This window comes from Argentina anserina, chromosome 5, assembly GCF_933775445.1.
Source record: "Argentina anserina chromosome 5, drPotAnse1.1, whole genome shotgun sequence".
Classification (NCBI taxonomy): Eukaryota; Viridiplantae; Streptophyta; class Magnoliopsida; order Rosales; family Rosaceae; genus Argentina; species Argentina anserina.
The window spans coordinates 11,007,689-11,018,064 of NC_065876.1; the positions used below are offsets into that span (position 1 = coordinate 11,007,689).

Here is a 10,376-nt window from a genome sequence, read left to right on the forward strand (position 1 = left end):
TACACCACATCCGTTAAATTTAACTGTTTTTATACAATTTTGCGTCACATGTCATGCACATGAGGGGTAATGTTGTCATTTTCTATTTCTATTTTTCTTAAAAATAAATAAAATATTCTTTAAAATGAGGATTATTTTGTTAATCAAATTATTTATTTACATTTTTTTTCTACCTACTTAACCCTACTTTGAATTATATATTCAATATACCCACCCATTCAAATATAGTGTGTTGTGTATAAATATATGTTTATATGTACACATTGTTGGAGGATGAACAAAATGAGAATAATAACGACGTAATAGAACAGAACGTAACCGTTTATTCATTGATAATGAGGCCAATATATAGGTATTACATAACCATAATCCCGTAGGATTTGGAGTCCTAATCTATTACAGAGATACGAATCTATCTCTAACAGGAAACATAATAAGGCTAAGACACACACAATGGTAGAATAGTAATTCTTTTGGAACACACATTTTTTAATTTTCAATGTATTTATTTATTTATATTTTTTCTAATATCTTTTAACATACCATATCACATAAAATAATAAATATATAAATCAATAACATGTTTCGAAAAAACAACATTGTAGCAAGTGTTCCTCTTAAGTAATTTTATTAATTTATTTCATTATTCAATATGAATAAATATATAATGACAATACTACCCCTTAAATGCATGACATGTGACGCAAAATTGGATAGAAACAGTTAAATTTAACGGATGGGGTGCAAATCGGCAATTTTTACCAAGTTTAGGAGGTAAATTGACTCAAATACAAGTTCGGGGTGTAAATCGGCAATTTTTACCAAGTTTAGGAGGTAAATTGACTCAAATGCAAGTTCGGGGTACAAATTGACAATTTCAGTCAAGTTTGAGGTGCAAATCGGCATTTATGCCTTATAATAAATATCAGCCACTAGTATCTAAATACGGTTATTAATGTTAATGTTCTTTAAACAGTCAACTTCCATTTAAAAATATTATATAAAAGAATAAAATTATAAAAAGAATAAGTCCATAATGGAAATAAGGGTTTAGTTATTTCCGTTAAACCCAAATTAGTATAGCTACATGATCAAACAAATGGGTCAAAGTTGTCCTTATATTTTTCTTTAATGCTCTTAAAAGATAAATCAAGTGAACAATACCCAGCTTTTACCAAGTATTATATCATCAACTACTTAATTTTTAACTAAATGGATTTCTTAGAATTATTGTCATAATACACGATATGTGGCATAACTCCTTTTTGTAAATTAGAAAATTTTGAGTTTGACTCACGCTAAACTGGTTATAACATTTTAATTATTTATTTATTCATAAAAAAAGTATTTGCCATTTTAGTTAGTTTGGTTGACACAGTATAAATTAAAAAGAGAAGGAAATTGGTAAAATTATTTGTAACACGCATAGAATATTTGGATCCTCTTATCCAAATGTTTTTAGTGTATTTAGTATCCTCATTTCGTATGTTGATGATTTTACCTTTTAAGAACCCGATAATTATATTAATGGTACTACAATTGAGCAAGTGCATATGAATCAAAGTCATTAGTTTCTCTTATTTATATTCACCTTGTTGTCACTTTGGAAACGTTCACATGACTTCATACCATTGCGTGAACATTACACAACATCATTAGACACATTGGTTTCTTTTTGCCCGTAATATTGAAAAAGAAAAAGTAATTTTTGACCATTCATATGTCACCGGCGCAACTATATATGTTGTGTAAATTATATATGTTACTTCGAGTTTTCGACAAATTAAAAATCATTTAAAAACTATAATTAAACTGACAAATTACATGCAAATAGTACTCTAGTCCTCTTATATACCGTTGTTTAATTAGTTGAACAAAGTTGAATTGAGAATTAAATTAGTTTATTTTTTGGTTGGGTCAAATATATTTATTCTCAATATTACATGAGAGTTGATATTTGCCCTCCCAAATTTATAATCCACACTCTTATTTGGTTAAAATTCTTATAAAAAGACAAAACTTGAGCTAAGTAATGACAAAACTTTAAGTTACAAAATTTTAAAAAGAGTACATAAACTATGCTAATTTTAGAATATTAAGGTTACCCTACTTTGAAAACTAAAGCATAAGTATATCAACTATTTATCTCTACTCAGTTTCAATAAATTTGTCAACTACCTAATTACGGTCCATGTATATTATCAGCTTGAGTTGTAAGTTTATCTTCCTTTAGATTGAATTAGAAAGTTCATGCACATAAGTTGTAGTTTTTAAAGTAAGATACCATTACATAACTGATTTAACTATAAGTGAAGCATAGTTCATGTACTATTCTTACAATTTTGCCTATTTGAAAAGAAAATGTGGAGTGTGCACTGTAAAATGAGTAATGTTAATTTCAACTCTCATTTTCATTACATGTAAAAAAAAATTAGGAAAAAACAATTGTTTGTCTTTGTAAATGCACCGGTCACGTCATACATATTCTTTGTGATTTTGTATGGCAAAGCAGTTCGTTGCATATTGTTACTCTTATAAAAATATTATGGAAACTAAGAGTTATCATGGTCTTAAGAGTACATCTCCATAATTGAAATTTGTATATATGTATACATTTTGATATACAATATTTAATGCAATTTTAGTGGTATAAATAATGTATGGTACGTTCTTTTTTTTTTTTTACTTTTTACAATTTGTATATTTTGAATATAATCTTAATTTCTACAAATTTTTTGTTAAGTGACATCATTTTGTTTGTTTGCAGGAGATGAGCTAACGTCTGTTTGATTGGGTAACTGCCACGTCATTAGTATTTGCTGGTGCCCATGCTCCGGTGGAGTGCAGAATACACTCCCTGCTTTTGAGATCATAGAGAGATTCAAAGGAAGTATGAATGAGCTGTTTGATCTTCCCATGGAGCAGAAGCTGAAGGGTGCTACCACTGGGATACTGTGCAACAAATTAATCTAGATTATGCGAAGAATTTACCTTGGGTTTGCAACAAAGGTTTTTGGTGATCAACGTCAGCCATTTAGGTATCCATCTATCATGGTAGATATAATTCCTCTAGCAACTTTCTAACATACTGATCGACAATTATCAAGGTGCATGTGAGCTAATTACTTTTAATTCTCTGACTGATTAATTACTTTACTTTAAGCCAATTTATTGGGGCATTTAGATATACACACCCAAAAATGGGTTCTTATGAATTTATTCTTTGTAATGTATCAGTGATGCAATGATTGGTTATTTCAATGCATTAGATAATCTGTGAATGACCATATTGGAGATGCTAGCTAGCTCACGGTTTAGGTCTTCCAGACAACTTTTTCACAAGAAAATTTGAAGCAAAAGAGGCTACAATGATCCGAGTTAACAGATACCCTCCTTGTCCTCTCCCAGAAAAATGTCTTGGCCTGGGAAGCCATTCAGACCCTCACACCTTAACAATATTGTTGCAAGATGATGTTGGTTGGCTTCAAGTTCTTATAAATGACAACAAATGGATTGGCATCCGTCCTGTTCCAAATTCTTTCATCATCAACATTGGTGACACTCTTGAGGTAATTTGTCGATCATATCTTACATGCATGTTTTCATATCATCTATTAATAGTTCCAGTGCATTGATATTCCTATATCCCCAATATGCTTGCAGGCTTGGACTAATGGAAGGTTAAAGAGTAGTGCATAGAGCAGTTGTGAACAAGGAGAAGAATAGGCTATCAGCAGCCTATTTCATGAGCCCTTGTGATTCTCCACAATTGAGAGCCCTCCAAAGCTCATGGATCCAATAACTAACCTAAGAAAGTATGAGTCATTCACTTGGGAGAACTTCAAGAAGCAACTTTTGATTCAGAAAAGGGTCATTGGTAAAACGGCCCTTGAAAGATATCTAATTTCCAACCAATCATGCTTGAATATCTAATTAAGGTTTAGTCTCTGTAGCACCGACACTTCTAATGTTGGAGTGTCGGAGTATCTGACACTCTGACACAGCTTGACACACCACGTGGCGTGTTAGTAATATTGACTTTTTCAACACTTCTCCGACACTTTGACCAACACGCCACATCATAATTCAGACACGTCACATCATAATTCTGACACGCCACATCAAAATTAATCCCAAGGGAGACTCTCAAATTACCCTACAAGAAAGAGGTTAATAATATAGGATAAGCAAGGATCATTCTTACACCGGGGAACTAAGTCAGGGGATTTTAGGCTAAGGTTTATAAAGAATAAGTAAACAAAGTAACAAGCACAAAAGAGAGTTTTAGGTTTTAAAAAAGAAACTAAAGATTGAAAGACAAATTATAAAGATGCTAAAGCATTGAATCCACCATCTAATACTCATATCCTCCTCTCTCATTGATAGAAATTGAATTCCCTAGATTGCATGCTAAAGATTTTCATACATAAGCTTTATTGATCTCGGGCATATGCCAAAGTACTTCTAACTAATGAGTTCTAACTTATTGATCTAGTACAAAACCAAGTAGCCAAACTATAATTTACTTCACGTAATGTTCACATACAAGTAAACATGTTCAACTCCATTAAGCACAAAAGAACTAGGAAATCCTACAAACAAGAATATATACTATGATCAAGCACTTGTATTCAGTGGCGGATCTTAAAACGAGTATCCAGATGGGCTAAAATTTTCAAAAGGGTCAATATATACCAATTTAAAATTAAATATTGATTAATGCACAATTCTACTATATATAAAATATAATTTTATCATTATTATACACAATTATGTCTTAATTATATATAATTATACCATAATTATAGTAATTTAACCATAATTAAACAAAAAAAATTAACTTCCCCGGGGCCATAACTCCCTCTGGGCCTCTGGCTTCTTCATAGTTCCACCACTACTCGTATTCTTAATTCACAACTATGTAATCACAAGATAAAAAAAATCTTTTGGCACTCTATAAAACATCTACTCATTGATCAAGCCTCATGTTCTCAAACCAAATAACTCATAAACAAAACCTATGTCTTATTGATCCCAATTAAATATTTTGAATAAGTATTTCAATGAAAAAAGTGATTAAGAGTTTAACATAGCAATTTGGAAATCCAATAGCAAATCAACTAAACAAATAGGATAGTCATACTAGGGGCTTCATCTCAGCCCTAGCTAGAAGTTTAGAAATTCATAATCAAAGAAATCATGACAAAGACAATGGAAGAATGGAGGAACATGTCCAATGAAGTTGAGTGCCTCTCCTTCTCCTCCGCGTCCCATAATCTCTCTGTTAAAGAACTCTTTTCTTTTATAGCTCAAAACCCTACTTTGACTTGGGCGTTTAAAAGTATCCTTGTCCAACTTAGAATATGTTTCTTCTCTCAAAGTAACACAAGTTATTGTAGTAAATGCAAGGAAATATTCCAAATACCTTCTCTCCTTCAGACAAGATTAATAGACTCGGGCCTCACAAACTGAATTTCAAGAAGATAGGCAAATTTTGTCATAATATGTCATCCTGAACTAGGTTCACTCAAACCATCATAACTCTAGAAGAATCCAAATCCACTTCCGTAAATTTCCACATAAAGTTAACATTTGTATCTTTCCAATGGTGTATAGCACACCTTCTAATTCCTTGTGAGTAGGTGCAGTTTAATCCTAAAAGTTAACGCACATTAGAGACAGTTTATGGATATCTAGGATAAATAAGAGTATAATCTAGTATATAAGATATATAAATATATGAAATTATTAGTAAATCAAATTCTGACACGCCATGTCATCATTTTAGATTTAAAAAAAAAACAAGATAGAAAATAACTCAAGTTTTGTTTCAGCCCAATCATTTCTTTTTTTTATTTCTTTTGAATTGTTATACAATTGAATGAACTTGAATCTTTAATTTGACATTATTTCATATGTTATATATATTTTTTATACATTAATAAACATATTAAATTATATATAAATTGTCGTGTAGACGCCTTGTTGGAATCTAGGTTTTTTAGATTTGTTGTGTCGCGCCGTGTCAGTGTCGCAGTATCTGTATCGGTGCCCGTGCTACACAGGGTGTAGTTAATCAAGATTGTTTTCGTCGTCTACAATGTGATGTGAAAATGAAGATCATTCAGGAATAAAAGCACAAAATTTATATTCATCACCGACAAATTGTATACTAATTATTTCATACAAATAATGTCAGTAAAATGCAGCATCCCTTCTAATCAATATTCCGTTGTCAAAAATAGGAAAGACTGATGGATGTTTCTGATCAGATATCATATCATCAAAAATCGAGAGCAATGCATGTAGACGTCCTCTTAATTAGCTAGCTAGTATTAAACAAACATAAACTTTGTCAACTCATCAACGTACAAATTTTAGTACAAGGTCTTCGTATATTAGTCTTTCCTTTGCCGTTTGCTTGTTGTTGTTGTTTTTGGCTCTTGTTGCCTTTTAATGGAAATCTCTTTCGTTCAAAAAAAAACTCAATTGTCAACAACCCAAGATGAACAAAGACACATAAGAACCGATTAAGAGCTAGTAGATAACGGCAGAACTCACCATTTGTACGTTGAAACACAATTTCGATCTTTCAGACTAAGCTAGCTAGCTTGGTTAATTCGATGTTGAAAAGTACTGCATGTAGAATGGATCATGGATATATATGTAGACTGATTCTACATCATGACTTGGTGGTGCAAGGTACACATATAATAGACTTTTTCGATCCTTCTTTTTTATGTCTCCATCACCATCTTTGATTTGTGAGCACTGTCGATTGTTCTGAGGTTTTACATGTTATTTCAATAATAAATTTTGATGAATGAAGATATAAAAGATCAAGTATTTGAAACTTTTTTTTTTAATTTTCTTGTATATACGTGGTTCTCTATACTACTAACGCGTAGAGTAATGCGTGAAGAACTATAGATGTGGGAGCGATGTTGAATACGACCATTATATACAAAAATTCGCTCGATCTCGTTCCGTGTGATTTGAACTTTACATGTAATGCAGAAATAACAAATTTTACAGAACCCCCATGTACGTATTTGATACAATAATATCCTCGCTCATGAATTTACATGGGGAAAGTGGTGCTTGATTTATTGCAACCAAAATGGAATTTATCCTTCTGGTCGGAAGGCAAGCGAAGAGGTGACATAAGTTGCATTTCTCGGTGTTTTCACCATGCCATGCTAAATCACTCATTCGTATAGTAGTTTCTGGTCCATCAATTAACATTTATCGCTATACGGTGAAAACTAAGAGTAAATTAAATTAAATGCAAGTCTCTAAATATCTGGTTTTAGATGTACGGCTTTGTCAACGTACTTTTTCTAGCTCTTCTGCTCGGTCATTAGATGCTTAGTGTTCCATAATTTATCGCTTCAAAGGTTTGTTGTTTGGTCATTACCTGCAGACATTTCCACCAAATTTGGTCAATGTACGTGTGTTGTATTTTTGGCTCGTTGATACATGCAGGAGAGTTAGGATTCAGTAATTAAATCCCGCTTTATAAATGAAAGAAGTTAGCACAGTTTTTCTATATGTTTTAGGAGAGTATATCTTCCAATATTCTATTAGGATTTGTGTTAGGTTTAGTATCCTAGTCCATATTGTATCAGCAGCCCCTATTGATATATATATAGGGCTGCAAGGGGGTTTTTAGACTGAGAAACAGAAATCCTAAAGAGAGGAAAGGGTGATAGAGAGATAGGAGCTAGACAGTGAGGGGTTAAGGTCTGCAATAAGTAATTGTACCTAAATTCTTCAGTACTTGTAAATCTCTCAAGAGAGATCATAGTGAAAATAGGCTTCGACTGAACCACTATGGGTGTGTTTGGTACAGCTGGGCTTATAAAAAAAGTCGGCTTATGCTGATTTCTGAAAATAAGTGGCTGATAAATAAAGTTGCAGACTGTTTGGTAAACTGGCTTATATAAGTAGCTGTTAATGACAGAAGTAATGACAAAGCGTTTGGTAAACTCAAACTAGCTTATGCTTTTAATTTGTCAAATGACAAATTTAGACATGTAAGATAATTTTTAGTTAATTTTAGTTTAAAACAATGCCTAAAAATATATGGCATATTAATATTAGATAATTTTAAAATTATCTTAAACCAATATACTCTGATATTGATAATTTGGTTTTGATTAGGATCATGTCAATACATAAATACTCAATCACGTGCATTCATCAAACTTTGAGCAATCATGTCTCTTAATATATCAATTTCTTGTGCGCCATGATGATTTTGTTCATCATCATCATCTTCTTCTTCTTTCTCATCTCCACCACCTTCCCTTTCTTCGCCTCGGACAAAATGTCTATCACGATGTGCATATCTTCGGATATAATTATGAAGTGTCATAGTAGCGATGACAATCTTCACTTGTTTCTCCAATGAATATCCTTGCATGTCTTTTAAAATCTTCCATTTTTTTTTTCAAACTCCAAATGAGCGTTCTATAACTCCTCTAAGTGAAGAGTGTGAGTGGTTAAATAGTTCTCTTTTATTTCTTGGTTCTCGGCCACGATATTGTTGGAAGTGTTGTGGTGGCCATTTATAAGGTCCCAAATACCCTGGCAGAGTGGGATATCCTGAATCCACAACATAATATTTTCCTACAAAATTATCATGTAATAAAATTTGTGAAAATGTCATTTGAAGCATGAATTGAAATGAAATTTTTGACTAAAATTAAATATATTACCTGGTGGAGGATGAGGAAAGTTCATATTAGGATTTCGAAGAACGGATTGTAATACTCTTGTATCATGAGCTGACCCTTCCCAACCCGCACATACAAAGATAAATTGCATATCAAAATTGCATACCGCCATAACATTTTGTGATGGAAATCCTTTCCTATTAATGTATGGAGTTTTTTCGCAGAGACACTGTCAAATTTGACAGCCTCCCTATCTCTGTCTTTTGCGTTTCACTTGCTCCTTCACTGAAAATTTCACCCATCTCGCATCCTCACTTTCTCGCCCAAAAATTTCCTGAAACAAGAACTCATCCACATCCAATCTGTTTTTCAAGTTTAATACCCCCAGTAGAAGTTTACTACCTCTAGTAAACTTTAGTAAAAAATTTACTAACCCCAGTAAACTTTATTTTTTTGCATCTAAATTGATTTTTCTCCGTTTTAAGGTGTGTTATGGCCTTTATAAATACTGTTTTTCAAGTTTAATACCCCCAGTAGAATTTTACTAGAGGTAGTAAACTTTAGTAAATTTTTACTACCCCCAGTAAACTTTATTTTTTTTGCATCTAAGTTGATTTTTCTCCGTTTTAAGGTGTGTTATGGCCTTTAGAAACACTGTTTTTCAAGTTTAATACCCCCAGTAGAAGTTTACTAGAGGTAGTAAACTTTAGTAAATTTTTACTACCCCCCAGTAAACTTTATTTTTTTGCATCTAAGTTGATTTTTCTTCGTTTTAAGGTGTTATGGTCTTTAGAAACACTGTTTTTCAAGTTTAATACCCCCAGTAGAAGTTTACTACCTCTAGTAAACTTTAGTAAATTTTTACTACCCCAGTAAACTTTATTTTTTTGCATCTAAGTTGATTTTTCTCCGTTTTAAGGTGTGTTATGGCATTTGGAAATACTGTTTTTCAAGTTTAATATCCACAGTAGAAGCTTACTACCTCTAGTAAACTTTAGTAAATTTTTACTACCCCAGTAAACTTTATTTTTTGCATCTAAATTGATTTTTCTCCGTTTTAAGGTGTGTTATGACCTTTAGAAATACTGTTTTTCAAGTTTAATACCCCAAGTAGAAGTTTACTACCTCTAGTAAACTTTAGTAAATTTTTACTACCCCCAGTAAACTTTATTTTTTTGCATTTAAGTTGATTTTTCTCCATTTTAAGGTGTGTTATGGCCTTTAGAAGTACTGTTTTTCAAATTTAATACCCCCAGTAGAAGTTTACTACCTCTAGTAAACTTTAGTAAATTTTTACTACCCCCAGTAACCTTTATTTTTTTGCATCTAAGTTGATTTTTCTCCGTTTTAAGGTGTGTTATTGCCTTTAGAAATACTGTTTTTCAAGTTTAATACCTCCAGTAGAAGTTTACTACCTCTAGTAAACTTTAGTACATTTTTACTACCCCCAGTAAACTTTATTTTTTTGCATCTAAGTTGATTTTTCTCCGTTTTAAGGTGTGTTATGGCCTTTAGAAAACTCCAGAATATATTTAATAAAAAATTTAAAACCATTCAATATTAATCATGGAGTTTTCCTCATCCGACTCAACCCTTGAATACTTGTTCTTCAAATTCACATCGTTCCTAATCAAGTACAAGAATAACATTAACATTTTAGGAATGCAAAAACCCTATAATTCAAGATAGCCAACCCAA

The 10,376-nt window shown here is 32.0% G+C and overlaps 1 pseudogene; it reads left to right on the forward strand.

The window, feature by feature from the left end:
* The first annotated feature begins 2,656 nt into the window (after window positions 1–2,656).
* On the forward strand, window positions 2,657–3,933 carry LOC126795498 (gibberellin 20 oxidase 3-like; annotated as a pseudogene).
* Window positions 3,934–10,376: the final 6,443 nt, after the last annotated feature.